Here is a 21,246-nt window from a genome sequence, read left to right as displayed (position 1 = left end):
AGACAGACAGAGACAGAAAGAGAGACAGATAGAGACAGAGAGACAGAGAAAATGAAGCTCCTGCAAGACAAGAAGGGGTATAGCTAAAGTGTCCAATGTAGCCACAGGGTAGAAGAAATTACTTCTAGCCTGGAGCATGGAAGAAGGAAAAGAGAGTTAGGGAAGTCTTCATGGAGAAGGTGGCCTTTCAGCCAGACCTTGAAATAAAAATAAATAAATAATTTCCTAGAAACTTTTGTTTTCTAGCCACAGAAGGAGTTTGAGGAAGCACCAGCACCTTGACTAGACAACACTTCTTAAAGAACTTTTCACCAAAGGGTGTAAGGAAGATGGGAAGTCTTGGATCTCCAGCAGATTTTTGTCACTGCTGGATTTATAGAAAGACTTCAGGGTACAGGTCAAAGGTAGAATATTAGAACTAAAAATTAGGCCTAATTCACATCTCTAAGAATAACAGCATTTTTAAAGTTATCTGGCTGTGACTGGAGAACAAGGCTTAGGAGATAGTTAAGAGGTTTTTTTTTCTTTTTCTTTTTCTTTTTTCTTTTTTAAAGAGTTCTTTTTATGCCTGTTTGCTGATTCAGAACTTCTCTCCTAACACGAAGAGCTTCTTGCCTTCTATGTAGCTTTCTCTATAAATGAATTGATAATTCCCCGACAAGAAGTAGCAACATCTCTAGAACTGCAAGATAAGCACTGCTATTTTTAATGGGGGAGCAGAGAATTGGGTAAGGAGAGTAGCAAGGAAGATAAAGGAAATATATCTACCAGAAGTTTCCTTTTCAGAGGCCAAGGTTGTCTGGATAGGTGATGAAACGTTACCAAAGCCCTCATACTTCTTGGCCTAAGACATCCATCTTTAAATAGTGCACAATATGATTTGTGCCACAGATAAAAACCGCACTGGGCTTAGAGTTAACATTATACATTGCGGGAACAAAACTCCAGAAAAGCATGGAAAACATTTTTTTCTTGTGGTTATTCATGTCAGTTTACCATTCAAAGTCGAATGTGTTTTAAAAAAGGGTTGGATAAAAAGTTGGCCCTGTTTGTTGGGCTTCTGTGAACTCTTCATCATTCAGTCAAGGAACAAATCAGGATGTAAGCTGCTGCCTTCACTTTAAATAAACTGCCTTGGGACCGTCCTTGCCCAGAGTTAGACCTGGCAAAGGCTGAGAGGCAGCTCTGTGCAAGACAGAAGGTAACAACAAACTCTGCAGTGGCTAATTAGTGCCCCACGATTCCCAGGCACAGCCTCACAGGAACCTGGCTCTTAACATTATCACCCTGGAGATACCATGAGTTGTCGTCTTCCAAGAGTTTACCTGCGATACAATTTGATGACCTCCTCAGTGAGGACGGCCAATGTTTCCACAAAGGAAAAATTCCTTTAAAAATCATGTTCATGAGAAAACCCAAAGTACTAGAAAACCCCTCAACAAAAAAAGCACCTCAGCAGAGAGCATCCCTGTAACCTAGGACTCACTTCCTTTGGCAGATATAAAGGTCACCATGGATAACTATCGCTTCTAAAATTCAGTTGAACCCAGACTGCTAGGCAATGGGTCAAAACCTAACCAAACAAACCAAACCAACAAAACCTAGTATTAAAGCATGACACTCTGCAACGTACTTAGTGTCCGTGTTTCTCCTAAGTTCCGTTAGCCCCCTTTTCAAAGCAACCTCATTTGGGATGCTGGTAAGAATTAAAGCTAACAACTTCCTTCTGTCTGCTAATAGAATTTTATTTATACTTTAAACATATAAAAAGAGTCTGAAATATATACTTTAAAAACTTTTCAGGTTGAGATGGCACACTGTGACTTAGCACTAAAACTCGAACATTATATGCTGAACAAACCCTGGTTGCGTGATGAGTGTTGATATGCCCCACTTGCTCTGACTTTCATAGTAGCAACAAATATTCAGGAAGAAATGGATAATGGTCATTTAGGATGTTAACATGCCATTTAAAAAAATCACCATGTAGTTTATTTTACTTCTGAGCTTCAAGTTCTTCATCTACAAAATAAGCATAATAATGGCCGTCTACAACCTCGATTTTGATATGACTCAAATAAAATATTACATACGAAGATCTCTGATGAGCTATCATATAAAAAGTGTACTTTATCCCAAGGATCCTTCTAAAGGCTTTAATTCCAACCCTGGAAATGCATCCACAACCTGCCAGATTAATCTAAAATAATTTTTGTTCATGAATTCTCTTGGTCAAAACTTTGGAGAGACAAGCCTGCAATACCCACTGGATAAAATATTTATGCTTTAGTCTGGAAGTCAAGTCTTTCTACCACTTCCAACTTTATCTTTTGAAAATTCTACCCCACTGGAACCTCTTGCCCTGGGCAACCAGGTCAAAACTGGTTTAGTCTTCCAACAGATTCTTCATGCTCAGACCCTGTGATCTCAGATCTTCTCTTCTGATCTCAGAAGATCACAATCCACCACCGCACCCATGCCCTCCAACAGCAGCAGCAATCCTACCTCATCTCTAAGGCCTTATCTATGCCATGGACCCAAGAGAGCTCGCCCTGATCGCTCCTTGTATCATGCAGCCTGTACAGTTTACCATCTGCTATTCATATGTTTACATATTCAGGTACAGTCTTTAAAACACACAAATTCTCAACTGTAGGCCATTTATTTTTTTTTCCGAATTACAGACTTCGCTTAATAGCATTTTAGAACATGTAGGAATACAGCTCAACAGCAAACTATAAAAGAGTTGTAAATATTTTCAAAGCTATTAAATGCCCAGTTGAAAAGCATCAGGGGGAAGATGGGAGAGGATTTTCCTCATGGATATTGGACTTATAAGTTTGATGACTTAACTCCCAGTGGGATGGTAAAAACCAGAAATATGTATCAAGTAGGTTAGGAAATGTACAATCATCCTAAACAAGAAAAACACAAGCTAAATACAAACTGATATAGGATTTCCCTTGGACTACTATTAACCTATCAACCAACAATATCCCAATCCTGTTTGGTCAGAGGTATTTTCTCTGTTTAAGTGCCTTTAACTCCCAGATTCTGAATTCAGTTAAAAAGGGACAAGTGGGGGGAGATTATAATTATATTTAATGGTTTTTAAAATTTAAATTTATTTCAACTTCTGTGGATTTCATTTGATTTACAAAAGGCCATATTTAAATTAGGTCAGTTTCTGAAGTTTCTAAAACACTAGTGTTTGTATAGAGGTAGATGATAAGTTGATATAAGACTGATGCTTAAGTTGATGCTTATATACCTAAAACTACAATAGAAGATTGCTATATTTTTAAAGATTTTAAATCATAGAGGCATATAGCCTGATAAAAACTGTCTGAATGTTCTCAAAGTCTTATATATCTAATAAAACATCATAATTCATAGTAGGCTTCAGTTACATAATAATATGTTATTAATACATTATATATCCACATATATAATACATTATATGAATCCAGAAGTCTGAAAGGGTACCACTTATGTCAACATTCAGCCAAAAATCCTGTATTCCAGATCTAAAACATCATTCCAGATGAGCAAATTAATGAGTTGACTCATAACTGTTTTATACCCAACATTCAAAAGATCTAGCTATTTAGCTCCTAAATTTTGTCAGCTCTATATGTTTTGCTAAAGTATAATTATGCAAGTATCCTTGACTATATCTTTAAAACTGCTATTACTTAAAGACCCTCTCTAACATATCCTGAATACTTTAGGGAAAGTGCTAATTAATATAAGAAAAAATGAAGTCATAGTAAACAGTAATAAAGTGGTAAAGTTTTCCGAACCCAGACTGCTACATTCCATTTAATTAGTGATAGATAAGATATATCTTAGGCAAATAAATATGCTATCTTTCATAATGACTCGGGCAAAACTAAGTTTTAGACTATGTTTCCTAGTAAATATAGAGTCACAATTTTCTATGTAGAAAAAATAAACACCCCAGACCTTCCTAAATGCTCTACCATATAACTTACCACCATCTGTACTTTTTATTACCAACTACTTATGGAATGATCCATGACTTTACTAACTGGCTAGAGATTAAATTTCCATAAAACAAACTCTTCCAAAGATGACAGAAAAGTCAGCATCCTATATTGGACAAAAACAATCAGAACACATTTAAGGAAATGGAACAATTAGGAAGAGTTTTTTTACATTAAAAAAAAAAAAAAAAAACCTGACCAAAAAAAAATCAGAAGTAGCTCCCAAACGTGGCTTTTTACATTAAGGAAATTTTCTCATCTGTTCACCAGAAGTACCAGAGAAATGTGACTCATTAACAGAGAGCTTTCTAAGGGCACTCATGTTAAGCAACAAACTGTCCATTACTTCCCTTAAAACCATCTTGACCAGAAACCCTGAGACTCAAAAGTGGTGGTTTAATCAGGTCCTACTAACACACCCTCAATAATCTAGTGCTGGGAAACACTCCTTAGCATTATGTTTGTGATAATTCATTTGTTCTCATGGCAGCATGTCAAGATGTCTTATGGAATATCAAAAAGCTGCTGACCTAGGAAAGTTTGACAAACAAAGCCCTGTTTACAAAGGAAGACTTCTAAAGGGGGAGGAAAAAACATGAAAACACTGGAGAACAGCATCACTTTTATAATTTATGAAAGTTTTCTCTTTTATGGTCTTGCTCCAATACATAATAAACCTTTAAAATGAAATGTCAAAATATTACAGTAATATAAGGGGTATTCCAATTATCTCCTAAAAAATAAGGGGATGTGCTTTTACACTGGTCTGTAAACTGACTTATTTTAAAATTAAAGGAAAAAAGTGTTATTTGTCAAAGTCTTCTAGTTATACCGTCAAAAATATTTTAAACAGAATTCAAGCATTAACAATATAACTCAAACATAGGCACTTTTTTTTTCTCAATTCCAAGCCTCAGGTGTTGGTCAAAGCACCTTTCAAGAAACTTGACGAGAAATGCTCAAAAACCGCTTTAAAAACGAACAAAAGGAAAGATCTAAGGCTGCTTTGAACACACTCTTGCGGTGAATATTTTCTGTGAAACACCACAGTGCAGCTACTCCCAAAGCTGGGATGTAACTCATAAGAGAAAGGCTGCATTGAAGGAAGCACTCCCTCACCTCTGCCCATTCTTCAAGGATTCTGATTCCCCAAACCCTTATTTTATTTTACAATGTTCTTTACCAATATAGTATCTCTCTTTAATGCCTCAAGGAGAGAGCCGACTTCAGACTACAAGTTTGTTGTTTTTTGGTTTTTTTTCCCCTCAGTCCACTTCAATATCTTTTGTAGCTAATAGGTATCTCCAAATCTCTCCTTTCCAGGAGCCAACATTTGAGTTGCCAGGGAGCTTAAAAAAAAAAAAAAAAGTCCAGGAGAAGAAAAGGGCAATTAGATTCCTAAAAGTGTGCTCAATTTGCATAACAATGCACCAACTTGAATTCGAACCAGCCACACCTCTTAACACTTCACCAGTGTGCTAACAGTAGGCTGGAAGTCTACCAAGTCTACTGTTGGCAAACAAGCCTCCGGTAGTTATCCCCCAAATAAATGATGGAAAACATTACGGAAAACAACCTAATGTACATATGTAAGTAGACAGACACACACTGGGCATGGCTTTTATTTTAGTACAACTCTCCGAGGTTTTCTGAGTCTTAGTAGTTGGACAGGAATTTACTTCTCAACATGCAAACAATAATATTTCTGCTCACACAAGCATACTGTCCCTATAAGCATGGCACAACCAGGTGTATGTAAATAAGTCCTTTGAAATGGAAGTTTAAAATTTACCTCTGCTATTGATAAGCACAGACGTTAAAAATAATCACTCAATGCAGTAGACAAACGTGTATCCTTAATGTCTTATGTTCTAACATTACACACACTTGAGAATGCAGCCTACATAATGACAATGATGACCCTCCATCAAATACTAAACCGGGTCGCTTTGCTTTTTCGAAAGCACCAACCTCCATTAGGTTAGGGAGGAGGGAATAAAGCAACAACCTTGCAAAACTCTCCCAAAAGTTATATAAACAAAGGAGGGGAGAAGCCCAGAATGGGCTTTGCACCCATGTGCTACTAAAATTACATAACAGCCGGTGCAGACATTAAAGAAGGAATGATTCTGCACAACACCCCCAGTTCCCTCGACTTCCGAGCCAGTCTCCTTCTCTTAAAAAATCCAAACGCTTAGCAAGACCAAGTGGATGACTCTGAATACTTATTTATTGCTGGAGTAAATCCCGCAAGAGTTAGAGGCACGTTTAGGCCCGAAGTTTGAATATGCAACAGCCCCAGGGCGCTGCGACTCCACTCTCCCGACCCGCAGGAGAAAACTGACAAGCGACAGCAGCCAACAAGGCCTTCTCCTTCTCCCTCACGATACCTCCCGCTGGAAAGTTTTCCACGCTATCAATAGGAGGGCAAGGAGCCGGTTTTCCCCCCTCCTGCCTGACTTTGCAGGAAAAACGAGCCGGGAGACCTGAGGGAGCCAGCAGGGAAAGTGCTGGAAAGCTCTGCACAGCCGGCGGAGGCGGCAAAGGCTTCTTACCTGGAGGACGCGGAACAAAAAGAGGAGCGGGGCTCGCCGAGCCTGTAGTAGCTGTGCCGCCCGCCACCCGAAACGAGTGTCCCCGCCGGAGCCCTAGGCCCGCGCCGGAGCCCGCCGCCCGGCCCCCGCCGCCGCTTCCTCCCTCGCGCGCGTCATGTCACGGCGATCAAACATGTCTGTGCGCTTCGTTGCTGTGACTTCCTGATTCTCTGCCGCTCGCGCGCGCACACTCACACTCACAGACACACGCACACGCCATCCCAACCAGCTGCCGCCACCAAACCTAGCCTCGTCTTCCAGGGGCTCCGGGGGAGGGCACGGGCAAGCTGCCCGCGCCCCTGCTCCCGACGCACTGGCCCCGGCGCGCGCAACACACACTCACACTCACGCGCAGACACACTCGCGCTGGCCCCGAGGGCGCAGAGATGCGAGCCGCGGGAGCTCGCCGCCCCCTCCTACCCCCCCACCCTACTTAACCGCCCTGCCAAACTTTTTTCCTGCCTGATCCGCGTCCAACTTCCCTCCATCCCCACCCCCCATCCCCCAGCAGTCCAGCCAACCCCGCGCTCACCAGGATCCGCCGCAAACTGCAACCCGGATAAAAATAATAATGCAATCCAGGCGGCGGGGGTAGGGGCGAGCGCGCAGACACTGGCAGGAGGCGATTTCCCCGCGTGTACCGGAAACCGGCCCGAGTGCCCAGACCAGAGCGCTGGTGTCTTCTGGATCCTGCACTGCTGCCCCCGGCCGCTCGCCGTGCAACTGCGCCCAGGGTGCGAGGCCTGGTACGGGGCACCCGGGGGCATTGGGCTCCGTGTGCGCCCCGCAGCCGGAGGGAGCCTAGGGGCTGGAGCGCCGGACCGGTTATTTAGGGAAGTGCATCGCGACACCTTTGCGGATGGCATGGCCGTGTTTTGCAACGCAAACGGGAGGAGGGAAGACAGCGGGATGGAGGGGAGAGTAGAGGAAGGGGTGAGCCAGGTTGGGATGGGAATAAAGCAACTCGAAAGCAGGGAACGAGAAAGAAGGGGTGCGTGTCATCGTTGGGAGGAGGCTCCCACCTGGTCTCCCCGCCTCGGGCCCTCGCCCCCCATTCCCACCCTACCCCCGCCATCCCCTGAAGCCCTTCCCCTTATCCAGCGAACGCCACAGCCGCTGCCCGGGTGCGCGCGGGTCCTGTTTGTGACAGAGAGGATTATCCGGATCATGGCCTCCCGGCCCGCAGCCACCGTGGTTCTCCCGCGCCCCTAGCACCCAGACGATTTGGGGCGCCCTACGCCCGCGGCTCAAGCTAGGGGAAGACGCAAAGCAAAACAAAACAAATCCGGGGAGGAGGATTGCAGGGTAACTGTGCCGGACTGGCACCTCCGACCTCCTCCTTCTGTGCATCGTCCCTCACTCCCTCCTTCCCATCAGAGAGGCCCGGGCCGAACACCCCGAACTTCAACACCCAAGCCCGCGCGGCCGCCAGGACGCCCTCAGAGCCTCGGGCTCAGCCCCAGGGCAGCCCCTTTCTCTAAAGGCCTGCCTACTGGTCACCATTCCCATTCTCGCCCGAGAGAACGCGCAAAGTGGAGGTGACACCTCCGATGCCGCACGCACCGGCCCCGCTGCAGTGGCAGTCGCCTCCTCCGCCCACCAGCTCAGGCTTCTCCCGCTGCGATCCGCTCCGGTCTCCACAGCCGGAGCCCTTTAAACAAGTCCCCGGGAAGCGGGTTACAGCCGCGTTCGTCGGCGCCCTGCTGCCAGCCCGGGCTCCTTGCCTTCCTCTCCCGCTCCACTTCCAACTCTTCCGAGGAGGACTCCTCGGGATGAACTGTCGCGTTTCCATCCTCCTCCCCTATCCTCCTGCCTCCCCCTTCACCTCCCCCCTCCCCCCTATGGCTTTTAAGGGGGGGGGGCTGTATTGCAACCTTGCCGAGTGTGTGTGTTGCAACCTTGAGTTGGCAGCGCATCGCTGACTGCCTACCCAGGGTCAAGGCTATGGTTTGTTGGGAATTCCCCCCAACCCTTGCCGCCTTGAAGTAGTAATTACTACTGTTATTATTAGAACAGCAAGGTTCAGTTGAAACTTTCCCGTTTCTTCCACCGCCGCCCGGTGCTGTCGTTAGAGCATTCCACCTGAGGCCCGCGAGGAGGAGGCGGGCTTTTTTGTTGTTGTGGCGGTTGGCCCGCCTGTTTGTTTTGGTCTCTGTGCATGCACAATAAATAATAATTAGGATAATAATGAATAATCCTCAGAGAAGGCGGCGCGGTGCCGGAGGGGTTTGTGCGGCGGCTGCAGCCGGGAGGCCGGAGGGAGGAGAAAGAGGAGAAAGGAGTTGTAAGTTATATTTACCTTGCTCGCGAGGAGTGTGCTGGCTGAATCTCTTCCCTCTCTGAGTCACCCAGAGTACAGAAACGGAGGGAGAGAGGACTAGATTATGAATATGACTTCATTGATGACAGCCATCCCCTCCTCTTCCTAAACTCGGGCTCCGCCCCGCATCCCACCCTCGCCGCCTCCACGGGCGCCGGAAGACGCGCCGCAGTTGGCCCCGCGCGCCGCTCCTCCCTGCCCTCCCCGTCGCGGGTTGGCAGGAATTGCCTGTCACTCGCCGGGCTCAGCGACTCCGGGAGCTCGTGGGGAAGAAGGGGGCGGTGTGCAAGAATGTGGACCGAGACAGCTCTACTGTATGCGTGGATCCGTGTGTGTCTGCAAGGCGCCGGCTCTCGGGCCGTGTTTGTGCCTGGAGCAGAGAAACTGCGCAGGACGCAGAAAGCCCCAAGCCTTGATGGAGTTCGGCGCCTGTTATCCCTCTTCCGGCAAACCTCTTCCAGGGGCGCTGCCGGGCTCCAGAGAGGCTGGGGTAACAGGGGAGGCAAAGCGAAAGGGAGGGCAGCGTAGTAATAGCGTGTAGTAGTTTGGGGGTATGTGAAGAAGGTGCTGGAATTTAACTGTGCCTTCGCCAGCCAGAGCAAGCCTGCAGAAGGAAGAGGAGGGGACAGGGGAAGGGCTCCGAGTGGCACCAAAGCTGTTAGTGGCACAGTGATGACCGCGGGGTGGGGAGTGGCGGGGAGAGGCATTGCCTTGCCGGCTGAAACTTTTTCTCGCTCCCTGCGCCCCCCACCCAAGGCATAATTACAAATCGGCTCTCTTTCCCCTCCGTAAAAAGGGAGGCGGGCACAAAGAACATTCCTGCTAAATCTGCCTCCTTTCTAAAAGACAGCAAGCTTCCAAATGCCAAAGAGGGAAAAACAACTGAGAGGCTTAACTCCTTATAAATAAACAAACCCGCCCTAACCTCTCTGTTTACTTTGTGGACCAGACACAGCACTTTGACCTTCCCTCACCTGTCATCTTCGCGTAAAATATAAACAAAAATTTGGAAAAACAACCCTGTAGGGGCAGGGAGGGCGGGTTAGGGGACAGTTGAAGCATGGAATCTGCTTTTGATTTAAGAAAGGGAATAAATCTCTTATTCTCTACAGACTATAGACTCTTCCACCCCACATTTAAGACCAATTAAAGCTACAAACAGTAATCTACTGGCACTTTGTGGTTTTGAGACCTCTTGCTCCAATTTTCCTTGAAATACAGTTCTTTTGCAGGAGGAATAGGTCAATGTTTGCTAAGACAATTTTATTTTTAGTTTTATGAAGTGTGAAAGAATGTTAGATTTTAAATCAGCAGCCTATTATTTTAGACTCAGATTAATGTAGGCGCTCGCTTTTTAAAATTAAAACTTCCTATACAGTAGTGTTCTGAAAAGTGTGATTTATCCCTTATTTTGTAATGTAATGGCTTAAATTAGTCATTCAAAGTGCACTGTGACTACTTCGTTGAGGATTTTTCCCCCTAGAGTAAAATCCTATTTTAAGACCATTTTACTGTTGCCAAATAGACTATTTGAGCAATCCGGTCTGAAATGCAGTTTTAGGATGCTTAAAAGTAGGTACTGGATACCTTGAAGACATGAAGCAATGAAAAAACAATTGTTGCATGTGGTCATTAAGTGGCAAGAATCATTTACCTTGCTGGTCCACTGCTGGCAGAAACAGAATCTGCAAGGGGGAAGGGCACCATTTTCAGGTAGCTAGGCGTGTCAGTGATCACCCACCTTGTTGTTTTTCTAAAGCCTTGTATTTGCTTGTCAACTTTAGCTTCATAATTTTCTGTCTATGCCAAAGTGAACCTCATGACAACAAAATATAACACATCTAAGATAAATAGGATATAGTATGCTTTGAAGAATATTTTGTAGGAACTTCGTTTTCTGCCTGAGGATATGCCAGTATAACTTAACGGGGAAATACAGAACCAGAAATCTTAAACAAAATTAATAATGTAGTAAAAGTATAATTTCTGCCTATTAAATTGCAACTAATAATATAACCAGATAACCTAGTTGTCTATAAAAGGGCTTTAACCTAATGGCAAGACTCATTACATTAGGTAATATGTTTTAATTTGGGGGTGGCTAATTTGTTTCCCTCACATGCCAACCTCACATGCCAAGTTTTCAGAAATTGATGACTTTACCATTATTTCCTTGTGAATTAGTGCCCTTAATCCCTTTAAGATTCTACCTCCAACTGCCATGCCAAATTTCAAAAAGAGAACAATCATTTTAGTAAGAAACTAGAGGAAGAGATTGGTCATTTCTTCCAGAATTTTGTCAGAAGGAAAGTAAAAAAACACTCCCTTTGTTACATACATATATTTTTCAGCTTATATAAAATTTTGATGCACTACCTGGAGGGATGAGTATCTAAGTATTATATGCACAACTATGGGAATTGAAAAATAAAATCTATCATTGGGAGCAGAGATTAAATATAGATATTCCATCTCCTTTTCCCTTCACATCGGTCTAAGAAAGCACCACCTTTTCCCTTCAGGTCTTTCCTCTAAAGACTTGTCTTGTTTGTAGCTTGCACTGCATCAAGTAATTTTATAAAACAAGACCTACACTCAGGAGAAATGAAAAGGCAACACCATCGACTCGTTAAGAAAAGAAGATTGTACAACATATAGCATGAGCTTCATCTCTGAGGTAAAGCAAAATTTAACAACTGATGTTAAGGAGAAAAAATGATGGAGTTCTTTTGTTTTGCAGAAAATCACACAAAAGCAAATATGGTTGGAGGCTAATAGGACTCTAGGAGGATATATTCATATGCTATATTCACATGAAGCTTTTCCTTTAGGACTTTGATAAGTCATAATGTATTCTGCGAACTTGCTTTTCTCTTTCTAGTTTGCAATCAAGGGACAGAAGTTTTGTTTATTTGTTTGTTTGTTTTTCATGTCTGTATGGCCACATTCACTTCTTAGGTAAGTCTACTATGGTTGACATTCTACAGAGAGTAGATATTGGGTTTAAAAATTGATATCTGGTTACAACACCCTTGTAAAGAAAATTTCCATGCATAAAGTTAGGAAGCTTCTAGTTCTACCAGGCAAACTGTTAATGCTGACGAAAATGTTGCCTAGCTTCAAACAGGCGCAGGTAAGACATTTAGGGAATGAGTACCTATCTGCAGTCATGGAAACTAAACTTTGACAAAGTGAATCAGCCAACATTTAATTTAGTGAAGAGTTTAGAATTAGCAAGTAAATTTATTTCAGAAATAAACCCTCCTCTCTTTTCTTTTTTCCATTCAACAATCTCAGTATTTTGTTTTTCCACAATTACTCCTCCAAAATACCACCCTAATTCTTTTGGTGATCATATTACTCTCTAGATTAAAAGCCTTTGTCTTTTCCCAATCCATTATATGATAAATTTCAGCTTTCTTAGTGTGTTATCCAAGGCAGTGCATAGACAGATCTCTGTCAGCCTTCTTGATTTTCCCCCAAATGCCTGAGCTCTGGAAACCTGGTCTACCTGCTGGTTCCTAAGGGGCCATATTGGACATACTTTCCTCTGATGGAAATGCAGGTCCCCAGTACACATCCTTCAAAACTCAGCTATGGCCCAGCATCCTTCCAGGGGCCCTCATTGCCCTCTTCAGGCCAAGGAAACCACTTATCCTACTCTGCTCCCTTAGCAACCGGGGTACATGGCCATTACAGCATTATAGCCATTATCACTTTGATGGGATTATTTGGTATCCTCCACTAGATAGTTGATGCCTAGAGGGCATAGAGCATGTTCAATTCATCTTTGAAACTTTCAGCAATCAACTGGATGTCTAGCACCCCACCCCCCCCGCCCCGCCCCGCCCCCATCTATGTTTTTTCCTTTTGTGGTTTTAGTCGCCCACAGTTAACCTTGGTCCAAACATATTAAATAAGAAATTCCAGAATTAAACAATACATAAGTTTAAAATTGCACGCCATTCTAAGTAGTGCAGTGAAACCTCATGCAGTCCCGCTCTGTACCACTCAGGATATGAACCTTCTCTTTGTTTGGCGTTTCCACCTTATATACATTTCCTATCTGTTAGTCACTTAGTAGCTTTCTAAATTATCAGGTGGACTGTTGCAGTATTGCAGTGCTTATGTTCAAGACACCCTTATTTTGCTTAATAATGGCCCCAAAGTACAACAGTGATTCTGGCTATTTGGATAAGCCAAAGAGAAGCCATATAGTGCTTCCTTTAAGTGAAAAGGTATGTATGTATAGAAAAATATATATGTAGGGTTCAGTGTTATCTGTGGTTTCAGGCATCGACTGGGGGGTTTTGGGACATATTCTCATAGGTAAAGGGAGACTACTGTATACTGTTTAAAAAAATTATATTGAATGAAAAGATGAGAGATCTATATTAAAACTCTGACAGAGAATTCGGCAGGTCTTCTTATTACTAATTATCATGTTAATGAACAAGATTACTAAGTGTTCTGAAGCTTTATGTTATTTTCCAAGCTGAAAATGCTGGTATGTTTTTGGTGTTTTGTTTTGTTTTGGTTTGGTTTGATTTGTTTTGTTTTGGCGTGGCATGGAGAAGGTGGGAGGTGAGGAGAAGCAACAGCTCTTTCAGTCAAATAAAGAACTTCTAGAGGAGGTTTTGTTTAGATTTTAAATTAGTCTCAGAATAACAGGAATGTTTACATGGCAATTGTGTAATAGAGTAATAGTAATTATAATAGCAGCTCTCTTTTATTTATTTTTTAATCATCTACCAGAATTTGTGGAGAGACCTTTATATATGCCATGTAATTCACTTAACACTATGAGATATGTGATATTACCCCATTTTACATATGAGAAAGCTGAAAGGCAGTAAGCAATTTTCCTAAAGAAGGAATCTCCAATGTAGAGCGGGCAAGATAATTCATCTTGCTGTGGGAAGAATGTTAGAAATTCTTTTTCTTTCAATGATAAAAAAAGTAATGATGTAATGACCAAAAAAAAAAAGAGAAAGAGATTTATAAATGTTTACTATATTCATTTACTCTACCATCTTTACATGGTCCCAAATAAACTGGCCATGTACCAAGAATTTTATCTGAAGAATACTTATGGAAGAGCAGGGCTACAGGCAGGGGAGTGACAGTGGTGTCCCCTCTGGTTCATTCACTTTCAGGGCATTGGCATTGCCTAAAGTTTAATACTTCCACAGATTATATCATCTGATTTTAATCAATCAACCCTCTTATTTGGAAAACAAGTGGCTTTAAAAAGATTCCTTCAAAGAAATCAAAGGTAGAGATAAATCTGATAATGCAAAGTACAGGTGAATCGGAGTTCTTTGTCAACCATATTGAAAGGTGAAAACAATGACAGTCTAATTAGATCTAACAAGATATAGGTCAAAAGCATTCACAGTTATCCAAGACTATTTGAAATTTGGCTTTATGTTAATGATGAATTCTGACCTAAACATATATTTTGCCTTGAGATACTAGCTATTAATAGTATGATATCATTATGATTAGCAAGATATTTAAATTTTTTCCATCATCTTCATCTCATTTTATAGCTTCTATTTTGTGTATGTTTTATAATGCACTTGCTATATTAATACTGAGTACATGTATTATGAATAAATATATATAAATCATTCTCTATATATTTTTCTTTTTAATTGCAAGGGGAATGTGATCAACCAACTTAGAGATGACTAAATGATGAAGTCAGAATTTTTAACTCAGCTTGGTATACCTCCAGACTCAGAGTGATCTGTTTCTCATGTAAAAACTGCCCAATAATTTGTCATCAATACAGGGTTCTTCACCCATTATGGGGCAGGGGGCAGGTAGAATATAAATAATCTTTGGAGCATTTTAGAATCCCTTGAAACTGTGTTTGAAATTCCATAATCATGTTAATGTACACTTTCTGCAAAAGGAGTCCATACATTTCATCAGATTCTCAATGAAATCTTCCTCAAATGGGGTAAGAATTACCGATATTGAGTTATTAGCAGCATTAATAATGCAGGATCCTTTCCTGATAAGAAATTAATCTTTTCTGTAACTTTTATAAAACAAGTGTAACCCAAATAGACATTTCTCCAAAGAGAACATACAGATGGCCAATAGATATATGAAAAGATGCTCAATATCACTAATCATCGGGGAAATTCAAATTAAAACCACAATGAGCTATCATCTCACAACTGTCAGAATGGCTATCATCAATAAATCAACAAACAACAAGTGTTGGCAAGGATGTGGACTTATTGGGGTGATCACTTTGTAAGTTATTTAAATGTCTAATTGTTATGTTGTACACCTGAAATTAATATAATTTTATATGTCAGCTATAATTTTAAATTTTTTAAATAAAATTTTTTATTACTATAAAAAACAATGTGCACATTTTATATGTCCAAACATGTCTACCCTTAAACCTTATACAACTCAATACATCTTTAGATAATTTAAATGCTTTCTAACTGCCCAAAGGAAAGCTTCATTTGTCTCTAAAGATAGGCTTTCTGAGGATAATTTCCTTCTGAAAGATTTTCTCAATAATACTCCATTATATGTACGTTGACTAGACAAAAAAAGGATTTTATAAATGTTGTCATCAACATGTCTTTGAGGCTTTGACACATCTTTGGGCAGGTGTACATTAGGAATCAGAACATGAATTCAGTGTCTGAAAATTTATTGTCATAAATTGTTCAAATATTTTAACTTTTGTTTGGCAGGCCATTGTACCTACTGCCCTTTGATTTGTACTGTGTTTCCCTGAATGATAACATGCTTCTGTACCAATGTGACACTAGCTCATCTCCAAGCCCCTCAACCAAATGCCACAATAGCAGAATAGGCTGTATCCGTCTCTCACGCTGTTTTATTAGATTTTATTGTAGCATTTTACTTTTAGACCACCTTCAGCTGTAACCGGACTTATCTTTTCAGTTACTATTCACTGCCTTTCATTTGTATGCCACCCTTTTCCAGCTTGACTTGCATTATGTCACCTACCCAATTCTTACTTCAAGTACAGTATACAAAAGCACAATCTGCTGTTGTCTTATTTCAGTCATTTTTCTTTGCCGAAGTTCTATGTAATTCAAGAGAAGAGTAGAAAATAAGCAGGGACTTATAAAAACAGAAATAACTACTAAAATCACATTAGGTGACTCTCTAAAAAAATTGATATAAACAACGTGCTTTTGGAGAGAGAGGGAAGTCATGTTCTCTGCAGGGAGGTATGAAGTACATTCCACATCAGTATGGCTTTATTTTAGTTTTCAATGGTTACCAGCCAGAAAAGTGATAAATATATAAAACAAGAATAATAAGTTTGGAGAAAAGGTTGCAGCATCTGGATTCTACATGGGGCAAGGTTGTCCTGGGCAGGAAGCTTTTATCTCCCTTTAAGATAAACTCAGCTGAACAGTCACTGACTTCAGTGATTGTTGAGCATAAAGGAAAAGTCTGGAATTGTGCATATTCAATTGCTTATCTTAGCAGAGCCATTCTGTTATCTGTTGGCATTTTACTATGAAGACTATTTGGGAACTTTTGGTAGTAGACTTTCCTTGAATGTGGGGGAAAATAAAGGATTTGTTGATAAGGTAAAAGAAGATCATAATATACAACATTTTTTGTTTGCGTGTTTGTTTGATACTTAGGACTTAGGGTTTGGGGGGTACGTCTGAATCTTAAAGTGGTTGACACCTCACACTTTATCTATAATTAATTGAACTGCTTTAAAATATACCCACATATCAGGGGCATTTGTCTTTATATGACAATTTTACGGTGGGATCTATTTACTGACATTAATGATGGTAACTACCATTACCTGATATTCTGCAGGTCCTATGTCCTATATCAATGTTTATTAGTTTCATAAGAACCTAAGAGCAGAACGGTGAGCTATTATTTCTAATGCTAACATAATAAATGACTACTTATCAATTGAGGAACATAATTAAATAATGAAAACAAAATTTAATGATCTAGATAAGTGACTATTCTTTCAAACAGCTTTCAAATGCTAATATGACTGGTCTTTGAGCTGTCACAGATTATATATCAATGTCTTACTTGGAAGAGTAAAACTATAACTTTTTATAATAGTCACTGGTTTAAAAATTACATACCAACCTCAGAAACTCTGGTTTCATCACTTAAATAAGCATAATATGCTGGAACACACAGTTGAATGGACTGCCCATGGCCACCCACGAAGGTTAGAATCTTGGTCTCCTCACTCTCAATCAGTACACCTTCTACTCTGCCACCCTGTTTCCCTTAAAAGAGAAAAATAAGTCTCCAAGTTCACATTCTTTAGTTCAGTAACAGCCATCAATGCCCAACTGAAGAAATGGTCCCAGCACCATTCATTGCATGCTATCAAATTTATTTTCATAGACCATGGCTTTCAAACTTTTTTAACAACTACTCTCAGTAAGAAATGTATCATATATCATGACCCAATTTACATGTACTTTATGTACATAGTGAATTGCATCAGTCAAGGCCCAACCAGGAAAACAGAAAGAATTTAATTTAGGGAATTAGTTACATAGGTGATGGAAGAGCTGAGAAGTCAAATAAGGAACTGAGAGTACCAATAGTTAGAAGTCACTGTTACCCCTAAGCTGGGGTGAGAGAGAATTAACAGAGCCTAGAGGCCAGGGGCTCCTGGTGAAATCTGAAACCTTGATGGTTCTGAGTCAGAGCCAAGGTTGAGATACAGCTGTTGCTAGAGACACAGCTAGAGGCAGAAAGAAGAGAGGGAAATACCCTGTCTTCTCCTCTCCTGTCCTTTAGTTGTCCTGTCTCTTGCCAGTGCCTCTCGTAGGCTGATTGTAGCTGACACAGGGGCCTGGGAAGTACAGCCTGTAAGAGTCGACCCTCACTTGCTTTATAGAGCTGAGCAGAAGAGGGAGGAATGCATCTTAGGGCCAACAAACAAAAGTAACCAAAAGTTTCCTAAAATGGTACTTAAACTTACTAAGAACAATACCTTATGAAGTTAATATTTTCTATTCTATTTCTTTTTATGTTGTACACATCCCACTATGACTCATAATTCACAGTGAGTTGAAAAACACTCTTTGGACTAATAGGAGATAACATAATTTAGGAACTTTTTGACTTCACCTAAATATTCTGATTTTAGGTCAGGTTACTAAAACGTGGGTCTCGTGATCAGAAGTTTATGTATTATGTTATACTAATCTTAGCAAAATAAAAATTTCTACTGGGTTCAATAATTGGACCATCTTTTTTATAATAGATATAATAATATATTAATAATACGTAAATATATCTAAAATTGTATATATAACAGTTATAGATTTTTATAAATCTAGTAAAATAGACACACTTTTCTAATTCAAATTAATAACAAAAATTTTAGTACATGGTTATATTTTTGTGGAAGTATTAGGTCATATATTATACTAACAGCAAAATCTATAAAATTTCCCATCTTAGTGAGAGTTTAGACTGTGATATTTGCTAGCGATGCTTCCAGGGCCCGAGGTTTTAGTAGATGCATGATGGATTGTTGGTTGATAATCACCATCTAGGGTATAGTATATGGCCTATTCTAATTAGTGTATTCAGAGTATTTTTAAAAACTGGGCAAAACTGTCTCTATTTAAAATTCTATTAACATAAACGTTGAAAGCAGAGATCTGTTAGGCCACTTATAACCGAAATAACTTCTTTTGTAGGATTGAATTGTGAATATATAACATTAATCACACTTTCAATCAGTGTTCTACTGAATTAGCACAACTTTTCCTTTCTCCTGAGTAAGATCCCCTCTCAGATCCAGGTGAAAATCTCCACTTTAGTGCTGGATCCATTACCAGGCTTAAACAGCATTGCCATACAAACTGCTGCTAATAATGAAATATGAAAGCTACTTGGAGCAGCCAAATAACATTGAGTGACAATAGCATCAAAATTTGTACATTTAGACAATTTATATAGTATTGAGAAAATGTAGAAAGTAAATATGAGGAACCACTACCACGGGGCTAAGCCACACGAGGAGGTACATTGGCCATCAGCAAGGGACAGTTTGGGTACATAACCCCCCTCTGATGTGAGCTCTTCTTCAGATGGGTTCTGTCCTGCACAAGTATATGACTTTGACTCATGAGCCCTTTTAACCTCACTGTGCCAAATAATTTCTAAGTTTTCTTCCATCTTAAATGCTCTGTCTCGGTTTCTTCATCTTTAAAATGAGGGTAGTATCATAATGGCACCCAAAGCAAGACATTGTTATGAGAACTGTAAAAGACAATAGATGTAATGTATATATTATGGTGCTAATACAGAGGAAACACTCAATAAATAAAGCTACTATTATTTTTTCACCCCCCTCAGTCCAAGAAGTTAGAAACAGTGACTTTTCTCAGTCCTCATTTTTTTTCTAACTCTCAGAAGTCAGCTACCTTATAAACTACTAACTTACATTGGTTTCTTTGTCCTAATAGGTTTTAACACTGCTCCTTCTTTTCAGGTAAATTATGTTCCATCCCTTCCATAGACTTCACTTCTTCTTCCTCTTCTGCACCTTCTTAAGCAACCACTCCCCCGCCCGCCCCACCCCAGCCCCCAAGGCTCAGGTCTTTTTGCTCAGTCTTTCTTGCTTTGAATTCCTTATCAGGATTTTCAGTTACTCTCATGGCTCACAAAACAGAGTGTCAAATATTCAATACGCTCCAAAATTTTAATCCCATAACTGCAGCTGCACAAAGCCATCCACATTTGAATGGTTTTCTTTTTATCTTATTATGTCCAAAGTATAATTTGCTATTTTATTTAAAATTGGTGTCCCCTTCAAGAATCTCGTTTCTGTCAATAATTTGTCATTATTTACATGCATTTTGGAAGGGGGAATGACAAACTATGACCATAATACTAAAACTCTGATTAAAGAAAAAATCATGTGTACAATGAAATATTATTCAGCAATAAAAAAGAATAAAATTTTGCCTTTTGTGACAACATGGATGGACTTGGAGGATATTATGCTAACTGAAATAAGTCATGTGGAAAATGACAAATGCCATATGATTTCACTTATATGCAAAATCTAAAAAAATGAAACAAATGAATAAACAAACAGAAACTGTCTCATAGAAGTAGAGAACAAGCTGATGGCTGCCAAAGAGGGTATGGATAAAAAAAAGAAATAAATGTCTATGACCATGCTACCCTGAACAAGCCTGATCCTGTCTGATCTTGGAAGCTAAGGAGAGTCAGGTCTGGTTAGTACTTGGATGGGAGACATCCTAGGAAGACCAGCTGCTGTAGGCGTAAAAAAATTTTAAAGAATGAAAGATTATAAGCTGACAAGGTCTTTGCTATCTGTGAGGTCAACCAATGGTTGCCTCACCTAAAAAAAAAAAAAGAAAAGAAAAGAAAAAAATCACCCATAATTCCACCAGCCAAACCCAATAACTGATAATTTAGTTGGAGTTCTTTCTAGTCTTTGCCATTGCATATGTTTTTGTGCCATTGTAATCACAGATTCCAATTCTAATTGTATCTTGCTTACAATTCTAATTATTCCATAATGATTTTCCATGTCATAATAGATTATTGTTTTACTGTTATTTCTGTTTCAAGTAACTCTCTCCTCCAGTTATTCTACACACCTGGCTAACTTTAATCTTATTCACAGCACAGCTTTACATATATTTCATGTGCTTAAGAACTTTGGGCAATTCCTTATTGTTCAAAAAGGAAGCCCAGCCTCTTTAGTCAAAAGTCAAACACCCTCCTCAGGCAAGAGTCTATCCTTTCTAGCCTCGGCCCCTATGATAGAACCTTTCCTTAGGCCTAATCGTACTACTTATTATTCCACAGACAAAAATGATAATAGCCCCAAATGCCTTCCTTCAAGCTATTTTGCCTACCTGTAATGCACACTTTCCTGTTGACCCTTCAGCCCAGGAGCTATTATTTCCTTTCCCTGAAAGGCTTCTCAAGCTCTATTTTTCTCTTTTGAACAATTTCTACTTGTTACCTGAACCACTTGTTGGACAAGCTCTAGGGCCATATCTTCTACCTCTGTGTGTCCTCATTGTTCAGCACAAATGGCATGCTCAATAAATATTTATTAATGATGGTTATGATGCCCACTGTCAGCACAGCTGTTCTGCTTCTACAATAATGAGGAGAGCAGTATGAGAGCATTAGAGAGATAATTCACTATAGTCCTCCTTAAATGCTGCCAAAAGTCCTAAGAGATTTGCATACATTCTATTCCAAAAGCAAAGACATAACTAAAGTTTAGAAGGAGGGAAGGAAGGAAGGAAGGAAG

At 40.5% G+C, this 21,246-nt stretch overlaps 1 protein-coding gene across 2 annotated transcripts in view; it reads right to left on the bottom strand.

The window, feature by feature from the left end:
* SMARCA2 (SWI/SNF related, matrix associated, actin dependent regulator of chromatin, subfamily a, member 2) overlaps positions 1-9,051 on the bottom strand; it is a 164,151-nt gene extending 155,100 nt beyond the window's left edge. The window contains exon 1 of one of the 2 annotated variants that reach the window (XM_011379109.2): positions 8,901-9,051. The gene's annotated coding sequence lies outside the window, so the exon portion shown is untranslated. Of the gene's footprint in view, positions 1-6,562; positions 6,913-8,900 lie in introns of those variants that run through there. The other variant, XM_011379110.2, reaches the window with a different exon arrangement.
* Between the last annotated feature and the right edge of the window lie 12,195 nt (positions 9,052-21,246).

This window comes from Pteropus vampyrus, unplaced genomic scaffold (genome assembly GCF_000151845.1).
Source record: "Pteropus vampyrus isolate Shadow unplaced genomic scaffold, Pvam_2.0 Scaffold354, whole genome shotgun sequence".
NCBI lineage: Eukaryota > Metazoa > Chordata > Mammalia > Chiroptera > Pteropodidae > Pteropus > Pteropus vampyrus.
This window is presented reverse-complemented; position numbering and strand designations above follow the sequence as displayed.